The sequence below is a fragment of the Herpailurus yagouaroundi genome, unplaced genomic scaffold, assembly GCF_014898765.1.
Source record: "Herpailurus yagouaroundi ecotype Mexico unplaced genomic scaffold, PumYag 140, whole genome shotgun sequence".
Classification (NCBI taxonomy): Eukaryota; Metazoa; Chordata; class Mammalia; order Carnivora; family Felidae; genus Herpailurus; species Herpailurus yagouaroundi.
The window spans coordinates 19,846,243-19,861,087 of NW_024412395.1; the positions used below are offsets into that span (position 1 = coordinate 19,846,243).

The window sequence follows — 14,845 nt, forward strand, 5'->3', positions numbered from 1 at the left end:
CTAAGGTTGATTCTGCCTGGAGTAGATCTGTAATCTTGTTTTTTTGCTCCATCATTTTTTTTTTTTTTTCCAGGTCTGAGCAAACACAAGCCATCCTTGAGTTCCTGGTTCTGGTAGGTTCCCAAGCGAGCAGCATCTGTTGGATGGAGGAGCAGTTCATGCTTGGATGTTTTTAGAGGGCTGACCCAGCACTGGTGTCAGGGCCATCAGTTAGACAGTGGGAGAGGGGAGCAATGAAGTTGGTAATTACACACCACAGCACCGTTGACCTCCAAGAGCAGGTGGCGGGAGCAAGTGAAATTCCAGGCTCTGTCACTCAAGATTCATTTTCGCTCTTGTGTTTAGGCCTGAGGGGATGCTCACTGATCTGGAAGAGATTGTCTACACTGTTTTGTTAATAATAAGGACAATAAGAAAATGATGTATTTAATACAGAAGGATATTTTTCCTTTCCTTAGTTATTTCAAAGTTGCTATTATATTTTTAAAACCTCTGTCTCTTTATTGCTCTCTGTCTCTTAGGTACATGTGTATATATATATATATATATATATATATATATATATATATATATATATATGCAACATTGGGAAGATCAGGATCTGTAGCTGTAGTAAGAGTTCAATATTTACTGCTTCTCTTTTTATTATTCATTATTATTTTAAGTTTATTTATTTTGAGAGAGAGAGTGTGAGCAAGGGAGGGGCAGAGAGAGAGAGAGAGAGAGAGAGAGAGAGAGAGAGAGAATCCCAAGCAGGCTCCACACTGTCAGCACAGAGCCTGACATGGGGCTTGAACTCAAGACCATGAGATCATGACCTGAGCTGAAACCAAGAGTCAGACGCTGAACCAACTGAGCCACTCAGGCGCCCCCAATATTCACTGCCTCTATAGAACTGGTCCTTTGGTAAGGCCTTTGCGGCCCTGATATTTCCATTTCTTCACAATTGCCTCCTTTTACAGAGCCACCATTATTCCTGTGTGACAGGTCTAGAGAGGAGGGCTGACAAAGTGACACCCAACCCCGGGCAACAGATTGGGTGAATCTCCTTCAGGCTACCCAGTTGTGCTTGCAGTTTTCAACTTCTCTCTGAGCTGTGGTTCCCAGTTCTGTTCCCCCTTGGTCTCCAGCATCTCTCCCTACCAGTGATGCAGCTTCGCTTCTGGCCTTCAGTGGGGTGCGGAGCCGAGTGAACTGTCTTGGATGACTTCCTCAGTCCTAAGCAGCCCACAGGCGAGGGGGGTGTGGACAGCGGGACATAACAGCTTTGGTTTCCCTAGCTCTTGAGCCTCTTAAGATAACAGACCCCAGTGTGCAATTGATGTTCGGGACAGATAGAGGTCTTAGCAGAAGCTGAGATCACTTTCCAATTTCACTGAGATTATGAAAATAACATTTGTGAACTTGGAATCCTAGCACTCCTGACCCTGAGCATTTTCTTTTTCTTTTGTCACAGACTTCTTTGAAGACCAAGTCACCGTTTCCTTCAGCTTGAGACAATGTTTCAGGTGATAAGAAAAGACAAACTATCAGAAACCCCAGAGGTGCCAATTACCCACTTTTTTCATGCTAACAACTTGCATTTCTACTCATTGGTTTATACAAGAGTAACCATCTCTTTCTCTTAACATGCTGGAGGTGGGGTGGGGGTGGTGGTTGTTCCAAAGTAGCCAGATCAGACTTTTTAATGAGCAAGAGTTGGAGGGGGGGAAAAAAAGGTAAATTGACTTTTTACAGGAAACACAGCATTCCTCAAAAACGATTAAACATTCTGTCATCCAGAATATCCCTATCCTGTTGACCTTATTTACAGATTTCATGAAAAATACATCATCATAACATTGATATATGGACCCTGTAGCATCCAATTTCTTGGAGGCATCTGTACCTGATAAGGATGCTGGTCATGCACTCATAAACGTGGGGGCAATATAAATGAGATGATGCCCCATGGAATATAATACACATAGATGCTTTTCTAAAATACACTCATATCTGTTGGAAATAAGGCAATTTGGCTCTCCACCTTGGCTCTGAATGAAATAATGTTCTGGGTTGGGGAGGCAGGTAATAAAAGCCACAATTGTGAAGTGTTACTGGCAGTCCTTTCATTGTTACTGCAAGCTGGGCATACATTTGTCTTCATTGTCAAAGTGCTGGTGTTGTTTACAAGTTAAAGACAAGGAAGCCAGGAAAGCTTATTCAGGTCTCTTGGCTGGGAAAACACCGTTTCCTCATCACGAATCCCAAATTACATTTTGAGCTGGAATTAGGCGACACATCGCTTTAGATTTGGTCAGATTTTCCTTGGTGCTTTCCTCATACCTGCCTCTGGAGTTTGGAGGACCTGGAAATAGTTGTGATTAGAGGGTGATGTGAAAACAAACAGAGCCATTTCTGCCCCCACCAGGTTTCAACTGACTGGATACTGAGAATAGCCTTGGCGTCTAGCCTTTGCCTATTTGCAAAACCTTTACCAACTTTCCTCATCCCTCAGGGGAAACAAAAGGTGGGTGCAGTAATTTTGGAGGTGGAGTGAGGGTTGTTAAACTCCTTCACTGCAGACAGTGATGCAGGTAGAAAAGCTTTATTCTGCATCCAGGCCTCCATCTATTTACAATCAATCTTGATTATCAAGACAAAGCTCAAAACCAGCAGGCACCTGACTCTCAGAGCAGCTCTCACACCTACTGGATGAAGAACAAGAAGGAACTTGTAATCCTTCCTTGTACTTTGGAGAAAAAGCAGCCCAACCCTCTCAATCGGAGGTATTTATGGGAGGGGGTTTGGCATAGCTGGAAGGGAAATGCACACACACACACACACACACACACACAAACACACTTCAAAACAAATCTAAAATGCAAGGGACTTCAGCAATGGGAACAGGGACTGAAATCCCAGCTCAGAGCTTGCAAATCCTCAGTAAGCAAAAAGCACACACACTCTGTGTGCCCCATCCTCATTTATGACCGGTCAACAAAGCAACTGCAGGTGATCTCAACTGCTGATGCTGCTGAGGAGGCCTCTCAGATGGCCGGGCTCCTGCAAACTTATTCACTGCCTCATTAAAGCAATTTCGAAATCAATTCCGGATTTGACAAGCCGTCAGTACATTGTTGCTTCTCGGTGATGGGAGTGACATGTTAACAGCAATTAGACTTTTGCACACGCACGTTGAAGCCTGTTCAGCATATTCTTTATTAGAAGAGCCTAAAAAGCGTTATTATAATCATCTAACCTGGGGTCACGGACACATGCTCTATGATCTCTGCCTCTGTCAGCAGTCCCCTTGGTGAAATTTTGCCTATTGTCCGTAGAGATTAAAAGGAAGTGCTTACCCCAGATGCGATATTGGAAAATCAAAGGTCAGAGCAAAGCTTGTGGTAACCTCCATGTTTTTTAATACAAGTTATAGGAGCAATCAGATTAGCATGAACAGATACTGCTCCTTCTAACAGATGGAGCAGGATTCTTATGCAAACGAGGGAGGACAGGCTTCAGTCGTTTGGTGGCCACATGAGTGGCGATGTTGTTATCTCGACTGTGGTTGGCCAGCACTTGGATAGTGAAGATGGCAAAGCCTTCACTCCATTTCAGCAGAGGCTTATCAGTCCTTTATGTCATGGAAAACTACTCTCTTCTGTAATAAAATCATCCTGTCCTGTTTGGAATGGCGCTCTTTGTAGACAGTTCTCTTGGTCAGCTGAAGTTACCAGCGGGAGCTGTGTTCCTCTCTGCTTTGGGAGCCCAGTGGAACCGACTGAAAACGAATATTGTAACCTGATTTTCCCAAGACTCTACCAGCCAAATGAGATCCAGATAAGTCTCAAATCTCATCGGACCCTATTTATTTCTGGGGAGTCTCAAGACAGAGTCTGTCACATGTCCACAAACAATTCTCTCCTGGTCTTCTCTTCTGATTTCTGCTTGGATGGCTACCATTTGAGAGTAGTTTTATGCCCAGTATTCAGTGTGAATAACATCCCCTCAGGTAAGTACTTGTATTATAACCACTTTGAAGACGAGAAAACAGGAGAGTAGCAAGGTTCAGCCAGTGGCTTGGTGTCTCATGGCTACAACACCGGATGCAAGCTCAGGCAGTCTGGCTTCCAGTCTCCCACAGTGAGTCATTACCCTGCTGGCCTCTTGAGCCAGAGCTGGTGCCCACCCAAGGGGACCACCTCCCCAAACTCCCAACGTTGCAAAATAGTCACTGTTCCAAGTAAATATTTATTGACTGACTGATTTACTGAAAATGAATGAATTCTGATTGACTTCATGATGGCCAAATTCATGCAGTTATATGATATTTCAAATTCCCAGGCTTCCCAAGCACACCCAGTTTGCTTATAACTGACCTATTTAAAATTGCAAACAACTCTCAACTCTTGTAGTCCTTATCCCCTTTCCCCACTTTAAGTGGTGATACTCATTACCACTGACATATGGTGTATTTTGTTTGCCTATCTCTCCCACTACAATATAAAGGCAAGAATTTTTCAATGTTTTGTTCACTGCTGTTTCAGTGCTAGAACAGTGCCAGCAACAAACTAGGGTCTTGATAATTGTTGAGTAAATGAAAGGGTTATGTATTTCAGGTATAAATAGGGTGGGGAATGTGTCCTATCTTTGGTTGAGAAATATATTCAGAAATATATTCACAGACCCATTGATGAGAAATACAGCACAAAAAGCTGGGAGGAATTTAGCACTCTTCTTACCATCTTTGTCACTTTTAGAGAGTCATTTGCTTTTGGTAACACCAAGTCTTTGGTAACACTAAGTAGAAATAGAACTAAAGGTCCTTAAAAGTCCTTGTCTGGAAGACTTCCCACCCCACATTCTACCCACTTAGTGTGACCAGATCTAGAGATTTCCTTTTCCACATCGCTCATTATTAAAGATCTTCCCAGAAAGTACCCCCCTGATCTGATGTTGCCCCCTGCGCCTTTGGGTTGCTTCCTGGTTGGCTGACTGCAGGGGCTTTAGAGGGTCCCTGTTGTTTTGTTGGATCAGGGGGTTGCTTAGCTTTTGAAGCAGGCCTGCTCATTGCTCATTTCCCCCAGGCACTTGTTTTTAAGCCAAAGCTTCAAAGGCAAGCAACATTTGAAATTCCTCAGCTATTCATCCAGTTGGTAAAACTAGATGCACACCCTCAAGAAGCCATTTGTTACTTTCATCAGGTTCAGCAGATAATCAGGAAGCCACCATTTGGAGGATGAGCTGACAGTTTATCATTAGAATCAGTAGGTCTGCAGAGGGTGTGCCTGGGGTTAATACTTTAATGTTAAGTTTTCCAAAGAGAGGTTTTATGAAAATTGAGTGTGGAAATTTGCACATGTGTGTGCGTATTTGATGATGATGATGATGATGATGATGATGATGGTGGTGGTGGTGGTGATGGTGATGATTTTGGATGGTGGGTAGGCAAAAGGCTGAGAAGAAATCATAGCATTTCCATCAAGAAGTTTTCAAAGTGTGGTCCAGGCATCCCTGGGGGTCCAGAAAACTTTTTAACCTTTTTAGGTGTTCTGTAAAGTCAAAACTATTTTCATAATAACACTAAGATGTTATTTGCCCTTTTCACTGTCATTCCCTCATCAGTGTACTGAGAAGTTTCCAGAAGCTACCTGTCATGTGATATGGCAATAGAATGAATGCAAACACTAGTATCAGAAACCAGCTGTCCCCTATTAAGCCAAACACTAAAGAGATTTGTAAAAAACCATAAAATAATGGTTTAATTATAAAAATATAGCTACCTTCCACAAGGTAGCTATTCCCCTTTAGTTATAAAAATATAACTTCTCCCTTTAGTTATAAAAATATAGCTACCTTCCATAAATTATATTTTTATGTTAACATATAATAGGCTTATTATTTTTAAATGATTTAATAAATTTAAACAAATTCTCAGTTTTAATTTTTAACACAGTAAAGACTGGAATGAATATATATATATATATATATATATATATACACACATATACATATATATACACACATATATACATACACATATATATGTGTGTGTATGTATATATATATGTAATATATTGTACATATATATATTCCGCTATATAAAAACACTTTCAGATCCTCAAAATTTTTAAAAGAGTAAAGAGGTTGAGACCAAAAAGTTTGAGAACCACAGTAATAAGGCAGTCAAAACTTGGTCTGAATAAAGCCGCAGAGAATTATACATTTCAGAACAAGAAGGATCCTTGAAGGATGATCTGGTCCAGTCCCCTTGCTTGCTCAGGCAGGCTAGTATTCCTCTTTTTTACATATGGGATTACTGAGACCCAGAAGGTTCACAGGCTTCTCCCAAACTCCACAGCTGTTGAGTGCAGAATTAGGGAAAAGAATGAGGCTGTGGCAAGACTGGGACACAGGTCTTATTCCTTTTTCTGCAGACAGCTCTACCCATTACCCCACTCTGCCAGGAACATGAATGGTCCTTATTAAGAAAACATAAACAACAAACATACCAATTTATCTTCTTCTTTTCTCTTTTTCTTTGGCTGTTAAATTTATCTTTGGTAATTTTTCTGGTGGTGGATCTGAATGTGCTAAATAGAACCATTTATTTGCTTAGCTTATTGGGTTTAAAGGCTATGGTTCTGAAGTTGGTGATGTTGGCCATGCTGGCTGCAGTCCTCACAGGGGTCAGCTTGTGAGGGATCCACCTCCATGCTCATGAGGCTGTTGGCAAGCCTCAGGTTCTGGCTGGCCGTTCACTAGAGACTTTAGTCCCTTGCCACATGGATCACTCCACAGGGCAGCTCACAACATGGCAGCTGGTTTCCCTCAGAGTGAGAGTGAGAGGGGCTACCCAAGATGGAACCCATAGTCTTCTTGTCTCCCAATCTCGGTAATGACACCTCAGCACTTTTGCTATATTCTTATTTTTAGACGTGAGTCACTAGGTCCAGTCCACATTCAAGGGGAGGGGATTATGCGTAGGTATGAATACCAGGAGCAGGGGTCATTGGGAGCCATCTTAAAGGTTGACTACTACAACCTCTAACCTAACATTTGATCCTCTCACTCATCCAGTGACCTCATCACACAGTGCCTTTTAAGTGTAAATAACCTGTGCTCACTATCTATGGGAAGTCTGATACAAAGGTTAAAAACATGAACTCTGTAGCCTATCTTCCTGGATTTGACCTCATCTCTACCGTTTTGATAGCTGCTGACCTCAGGCAAGTAACGCTGTGTCTCAGTTTCCCACCCATAAGATGGGGCTGATAACGTTGCTCCGTCATGGGACCTGGTGTGAAAATTGAGTTAATACATATTACAGAGCTGTTAAAACTGTGGCTGGCATGGAGTAAGCATCAAATAGGTACTTACGGTTATAGGTTTCCCCCGCTATCTGAAAGCAGATATTAGGCTTTTCTGATACCTTAGGGCACGTCTTACTAACCAACGCCCGGAATAAATTGAGCTAAAGCATAGATGCTCACAGGCACAGTTCAAAGCTATGGTGGCTTGATACTGCGTGAAGTTCCCAGGGAAGGAGGCTGGTGGCATGAGTCTCACTGCTCGAGGTGTATGCTGCCTCTATCATGGCTCACGGCAAAACCAGTGCTGAACACTGGTTTGCTTTTCACCTTTTTTCATAAAAGAAAAAATAATTTTGGATTCCTTTTGGTTAGCACAAACAAATACTAATGTGGGGCTTTCATGAAAGTGAAGTGGCATAACATGAAGGTTTGAAAAGTATGGATAGGGGCACCTGGGTGGCTCAGTCGGTTAAGCGTCCGACTTCAGCTCAGGTCAAGATCTCGTGGTCCGTGAGTCTGTGAGTTCGAGCCCCGCCTCGGGCTCTGGGCTGACGGCTCAGAGCCTGGAGCCTGCTTCTGATTCTGTGTCTCCCTCTCTCTCTGCCCCTCCCCTGTTCATGCTCTGTCTCTCGCTGTCTCAAAAATAAATAAACGTTAAAAAAAAATTAAAAAAAAAAAAAGTACGGATACCTGTATCACTATTATGCACCAGGAACGTTATACAACTTACTTATTGCCAGCAATATCCCCATGAGGTAGGTATTTTCACACCATCTGACTAATGAAAAACTAATGCTTAGAGAGTTTAAGCATCTTGCCCAACCAAGGTATATCATCACTGGAAAATAATGGGACCGGGATTCTTTTTTTTTTTTTTTTTAATTTTTTTTTTTTCAACGTTTATGATCTCACATGGTCATGATCTCACAGTTTGTGGGATTGAGCCCATGTTGGGCTCTGCATTGACAGTGCAGAGCCTGCTTGGGATGCTCTCTCTCTCTCTCTCTCTCTCTCTCTCTCTCTCTCTTTCTCTCCCCCTTCCCTGCTTGTGTGCTGTGTCTCTCTGTTTCAAAAAAAAAAAATAATAAAAACATTAAAGAAAAGAATATACTTAATGTGCTGCTGATGTAATTATGAATTAAAAGGAAGACACTTTTTGATCATGCCTATGTACACCATTGAGCGTTTTCTAGGACTAAATTAAACTTTGAGAATAATGACTGGCAGCCAGACAGACTCAAAAATAACCAAGTACTTAAGCTATAATTGCTTACCATGTGATTTCCCCATCCTTTCTATGGTACTTACCTTGCAATTAAATGATCAATAGTTATCCTGTAAGTAGCAAGTATGCCCATGAAATTTGTGACCTGGAAAATCAGCCATTATAAGAGTGGAAGTGTTAAATGGTCTGGAAATGATCAGTGAGAAGGTAAGGATGCCTCCTCCTTTTGACATATCTACTGAGGCACTAAATTCAGAGATACCCAAACAAGTTCCCAGGCTTTGAGTTGACACCATCTGCAGCCCTTTCCACACAGGAGCTGGAGCTGCCTATGGTGGTGTCTCCGTCCAGGCTGGAGCGTCTCCTTGTACATCTAGGTGGGGAGGTGCGGCTCTCTAGACCTAGCCAATAAACACCCCATCATCAGTTTTCAGGCCAGTGCATGACTAAGCATGGCCAAGTGTGGCCCGGTGGCCTGCTGCGTTGGTTGCTCTTAGCAGACCTGGGCGTGTTTCCTGTGACTTCCTTGTGGAGAGAAACTTCAGGGAAGGCAAATGTGTGTCGATGGGCCATGGGAGATTGGGGGAGCAACCACTCCTTCCAAGTTTGGTGCAGGCAGACTATATTGGGGTGAAGGCAGCACTGCTGGTCTGTGTATCCTCTCCAGAAAGAGATAGTTCCTGAATTACTCATTCAGGAGTAAGGAAGAAGGGCAAGACCAGTTATTTTCCCTGAAGAACTTACGTCTTTACTGGGCATTTGTGATGGATTCGCATGAGCCAATAAAGCGTGTTGCAGGGCAGTGGGAATATCAGAGTAACTGAGAATATCAGAGACTCTGGAACATTCGGAAAAGGTCTAGTGGGAAGGGTAGGGTTTGAGCCAGGCCTGCAAAGCTTTAACTAGGCAAAAAGGAAGGAAAAACCCAAGCTCTTTGGCTTCCTAAGATATGGCCATGATCTTCTTCTTCAAGCCTTGGATCCAGGAAAGCAGCTTAGTGTAGAAAAAGGCTTTGGAGGGGCGCCTGGGTGGCGCAGTCGGTTAAGCGTCCGACTTCAGCCAGGTCACGATCTCGCAGTCCGTGAGTTCGAGCCCCGCGTCGGGCTCTGGGCTGATGGCTCAGAGCCTGGAGCCTGTTTCCAATTCTGTGTCTCCCTCTCTCTCTGCCCCTCCCCCTTTCATGCTCTGTCTCTCTCTGTCCCAAAAATAAAAAAAAAAAAGAAAAAAAGAAAAAAGAAAAAGTCTTTGGAATTGGGCAGGCTTCACTCAGAGTCCTGGATCTCCAATCACTAGCTGTTGGGACCTAAAGCAAGTCACTCTATTTCTTTGAAGTTCTTTTCTCCCACCTACAAAACAGGAATAATAAACCCTACTGAGAGTAATGCTAAAGACATATGTACTTATGAAAACATATGTGTTTGACATAATAGGTGCTCAAGTAACATTAGTTCCCTTCCTTTTCACTTCAGGGACTCTTCTGGACCCTGTTAGGCCTGCATGCCCAGCCAAGCAAATTCCTATCTCCACATCATCTTATACCAGTCTTAGTGTCTTAAAACCCTCCATCAAAGCTGTCATCAAATGCCACCTCCTCCCTGACCTTCCTCAGCCCTTCAGCCATAAGAGATCTTTCTTCAAATTCTCCTACTCACTCTGCCAGACATTCATCTGAGTCTCACTAGGTTTTTTCTACTAGATTATATGAGTATACTCCCATCTCTTTTGCCAGGGAATAAGCTCCTTGGGAGCATTGATCAGATCAGGTTTATCTTTCTAGAGCCACAGCAAGAGCAAAGACCACAGGGTTGGTCATGGCCGTGCTGTGTTCAGGGGCACAACATCAGCATGGCTAAGAGGGATGGTTTGGATCAGGGCAGTGAAAACCTGGAAGCTCAGGAGCTTCAAGGGATTTGTCCCAATTCTGCTTCCCTGCTTGAGCACGGCACCCTTTCCACAGCCTTTGAGGTTGACTTGATATAAATCTGAGTCTGGTTCACTTTAATGTACTTAACACACAAACTGGAAACTGTCTTTCCCACAGAGCTAGTTATATCAGTTCTCTGGAGGTGAGGTGACTATATCTGGGTCACAGTTTTAATTGGGACAGTCAGCTCTAACGGACATGCTCTAAAAGACGGGTTGGGTGTGCCCATCTCTGCCAATTAGGAAGCTGGCTGGGATTGCCCCAGTGGATGTGTAGTATTTGTTAAACCTCCCGTATAGTTCACACTGTAGGCCATTCTGTCCTCACTTGTTCACAGAATTAAAACTCAAGAGAGAGGAATGTAGCTGCCTGACCCTCCACCAAAGAGTCTCTCCTCTCCAAAGCCAGGATGCTTTGAAGGAAAAATTCTAAAGTAGATCTGAGACCGCTTAAATTAGAACTAAAGAAAAACCAATTCCAGGCGATGGGGTATGGAGAACACATTTGAGTTGAGTGTCACATTAGCCAGATGGAAAGCGCCTGGCTATTTAAAATTTCTCTGATTTTTCACAGGTTTAGTGCATTTTCAGAAGGGTCTGTAGTGATTATATTCATAATTCCGAAGGGCACACAACTAGTTGTTACCAGAGCTGAGCCTAGTGATGCTATCTTCTATTTACTTTGTGCTTTTTACACTTTTTAAGTCCTTTTGCATACTTTTGTTTCTCAAAACCAGTTGTACGGGGATTACTGTCCCCATTTTAAAGACGAGGCAGTTGAGGTTCAGAGTCAGAGTCAGCTGAATGGTAAAACTTCTAGTGAAGAGCTGCTTTCTCTGTTCATCTTTCCTTGTCCCCTCCTGTCTCGACAGAGAGTTTGTAATTAGCACTGGAACCAAGTGTGGGTGTCTGCAGAGATGATGTGCTGGGGTTCTGTGTATGTGACAGAAGGAGAACCCTCAAGGACATGACCACCTCGGGAGACTGCAGGAGCGTCATTTATCCACCACTGAACCTTGGAAATCCCCGGGCTGTGGAGCCCGGGACCGCTGTGCCTTCCCCAAGAAGTTCAATGGCAACACTGCTGGCATGCTATGTAAACCTCAGGCACACATTTTCAGACAACCGTTAGCAGGCCACAGAAGTTCCCCAAGACACTTGGTAAACCTTCGTCAAATCTGTTCTGACTTTGTGTGGGCGGCTGGGTTTCATCAAGAGGGTGCCAAAAGCAGCAACCCCAGTAGGGCTGAATCTGGACAGAGCAGGGCCTCCGCTCTTGCCTTCCTGCCTCCCGTGCTCTATAATCCCCCTTTCTGAAATGCAAACCCTGACCCAATGCTCACATATTACACATGCTCTTTTAGGTGCAAGCTTTGCTGGAATAAGATATTATGAGATCGTTTCTCTAAATTTATTCTCAGATTCTGCAGAATTACCTGTGAGGAAATCGGCTGTGGGCTCTGTTGGTTCTTAAAACACACTTAAGAGACGCTATCCACTTGGCATTGCTACTGGGTTCAGTCACTTTTCCTAGTGATTTCTGCAGTTAGTACTGAAAGGCAGACAGATTGTAGTTTTAAAAACTTGATGGTGGGGCGCCTGGGTGGCGCAGTCGGTTAAGCGTCCGACTTCAGCTCAGGTCTCGATCTCGCGGTCCGTGAGTTCGAGCCCCGCGTCGGGCTCTGGGCTGATGGCTCAGAGCCTGGAGCCTGCTTCCGATTCTGTGTCTCCTTCTCTCTCTGCCCCTCCCCCGTTCATGCTCTGTCTCTCTCTGTCTCAAAAATAAATAAACGTTAAAAACAATTAAAAAAATAAATAAAAACTTGATGGTGAAGTTTGGAAAAAAAAATCTTTACTTGTCTTCAATTTTCATTTGTCGAGTCCCACCTTTCCCAAAAAGTTACTAGACTTTGCTGGTTTCATCACAGCAAACAACAAACAAACAAACAAACAAACAAACAAAAAACAACCACAAGAAGCTGCTTTTGTCCACAGAGTGAGCTGCTGGTAGCTAGGGTCAGGGCAGCCCGCATCATGAGTTTCAGAGACAAGCCAGATGGCTTCATAAACAGATTCCCTGGGTGGCTGGGGCAGAGGTGAGGACAGACGATGAAGATGGGGGTGTAGGAGTGAAGCTGGAAATCTTTCGTAAAGACAGGAATGGGAAACAGGGAAGCAAAACATCTGTGTTGGTGTTTAAGAAAGGCTAAGTAACAGGGCTGCTGGTATCAGACTGTTAGTATCTGTAGGGGACCTCAAAAGACAAGTGTCTAAAGTTCCCATAAACCTCAGATAGATAAATCCTCTGGTCTTTCTTCCCAACTTTCAAAAACAGTGTGTATTACTCAAGAAAAACCACAAAGCTTTGAGCTGGCACTGGTTAGCCCAATATAAGGTCAGATTTTGCATAGGAGATTCAGAGACAGGAAATACACTGGCGTAAAAGCAGTCAAGAGGGCACTGAAATAATACCACCATTTCCAGTCTTCACACCAAGACATGCTGTCATCTGTGTCATCTGTGGGCTTTTTTTTTTTTTTTCTGATGGTTTGTTTGCAAAATGACTACAGCACATTAGTATTGCCAGGGAGCCTCTGTTGTGAATTTCTGCAGGATGGAAGGAGGGGCAATTTTGCCATGCAACCTGGAATCTATTCTCAGGAGGGAGGTGGAGGAAGGAGATGCTGGTCTGACCAATGAGTCTGTGTAATGACTCCCACACTTAAACAGAATAGAACATTGGGATCTTCTCTCATCAAGAGTGGTGTCAAAGTTGCCCCAAAGAAAATACCGCCATCTCTGCACATACTTACCAAACAGGTCTTTGGGACAGCGTCTTCACTGTGTGCCTTTTAAAACTGTATGCCTTTAGAGCATCATTCATCTCTGACAATTCTGCCAGGTTGGCCTGTTAAATTTTCAACTATTGAATTTTCATAATCCTTTTGTAAATGAATATGCTCCCAGCTGGCTATTACTCCCGAGAAAACTAGGAAGTGATCTGAAAAAGATGATAATTTATGATAATATAAAGCAAGACCAATTGTTCCTTTTGGATTAAACAGTTCAGAGTTGAACTGAAGTCCAGGGACTTGAATTTCTAATCAGTATTATCCAGTGTTAAAACTTTCTGGGCCAGTTTGGCCATCGGTAAAATTACTATTTAATAGATAATCAAGTGTATTTCCTGAGAAGGGTTAATCTAAATATATTAGCTGACCATGTCTTACAAGATTATTAATTAAACTTTTAAATTATAATACTCTCTATTAATAGGTATGTTCTGATTTTAGGTTGAAGAGTCAGATATTTCCACATTAATTCAACATATCTGCAAATTAGATTTAATGCCAATATCACAGGAATGGTAACATCAAGGTGATGTTTATAAACAAGGCTTATTTAAGAATTTTGTGGACTAAACTACTACTCCCAGAGATCCCCAGTCTATACATATCGAATCATACACATTACAAGGCACCCACATTTCACATTAAATACACACATACACATGCAATTGTATGGATTTTTTATAAACCAGATTTAAAAATCATGTAGTTACTTATAACTTATTTATTTGTAATTGGCTATAGTTTCATGGCTATGATTGATGTATACTTAGAAATTCTTTTGAAGTGGAAAAATCTGACTTATAAATTTTTTCAAATGTAATTACATTTTTATAAATATTGAATTTAACAATTAGTGACATCACCATGTTTTTTATATTTGTAGGTATTAAAGCATTTATTTAGATTTTGTGATTTCATTTTTTTTTTTTGTATTTTGAAACCAATACATTTTTTGCCCTCTAGTTTCTAACATTTCTATAGCTTCTTGAGAAGCTATAGTGCCTGATATTTATAGTGGCCCTGTTTATAAAATCATTTATAAAGTCATAAAATATCTCAGAAATTCATAAGACATTGAGCAAGCATCATTGTACCATTGTCACATTTTGTGTCTTGTGCTCAGCAGCTGGATTACATGGGTCCAGGAATCCAGAGGGATAAATCGGGTTGGCCCCTCATACTAACAATCCTAGTCCTAGGACCTAGTCCTAGATCACCTGGTCCTAGTGATCTACTTGTGGAGTTCAGATTTAACATCTGCTGAGGTACAAGTCCTGGCTTTGGTGAGAGGGGCTAGAGAACTACCAGCACAGGATCAAGTATAGTTTCTGCTAAAGCACTCTAGGCTCCTTTTGCTGATGGACCGTATTTGCAGGAATGACTGACTCTGATTGTCATTAAGAACTAGGATTGCTGCTACACAGTAGGGACAGGAAGCAGTATGTTGTGAATGAAGGGGATTTGTTGGGGTGTCTCTAACAGCTTCCAAAGCCTGGTGTTAACTGTAAATGAGCAAGTGCAACAGCTGCAGTCCAAGAACAGTAAAGCAA

The 14,845-nt window shown here is 42.5% G+C and overlaps 1 protein-coding gene across 1 annotated transcript in view; it reads left to right on the top strand.

Annotated features, from left to right (window-relative positions):
• THSD7B (thrombospondin type 1 domain containing 7B) overlaps positions 1–14,845 on the top strand; it is a 1,621,840-nt gene that overhangs the window by 270,108 nt on the left and 1,336,887 nt on the right. The window contains exons 6-7 of the mRNA XM_040474954.1: positions 74–113; positions 1,457–1,508. The gene's annotated coding sequence lies outside the window, so the exon portion shown is untranslated. The remainder of the gene's footprint in view (positions 1–73; positions 114–1,456; positions 1,509–14,845) is intronic.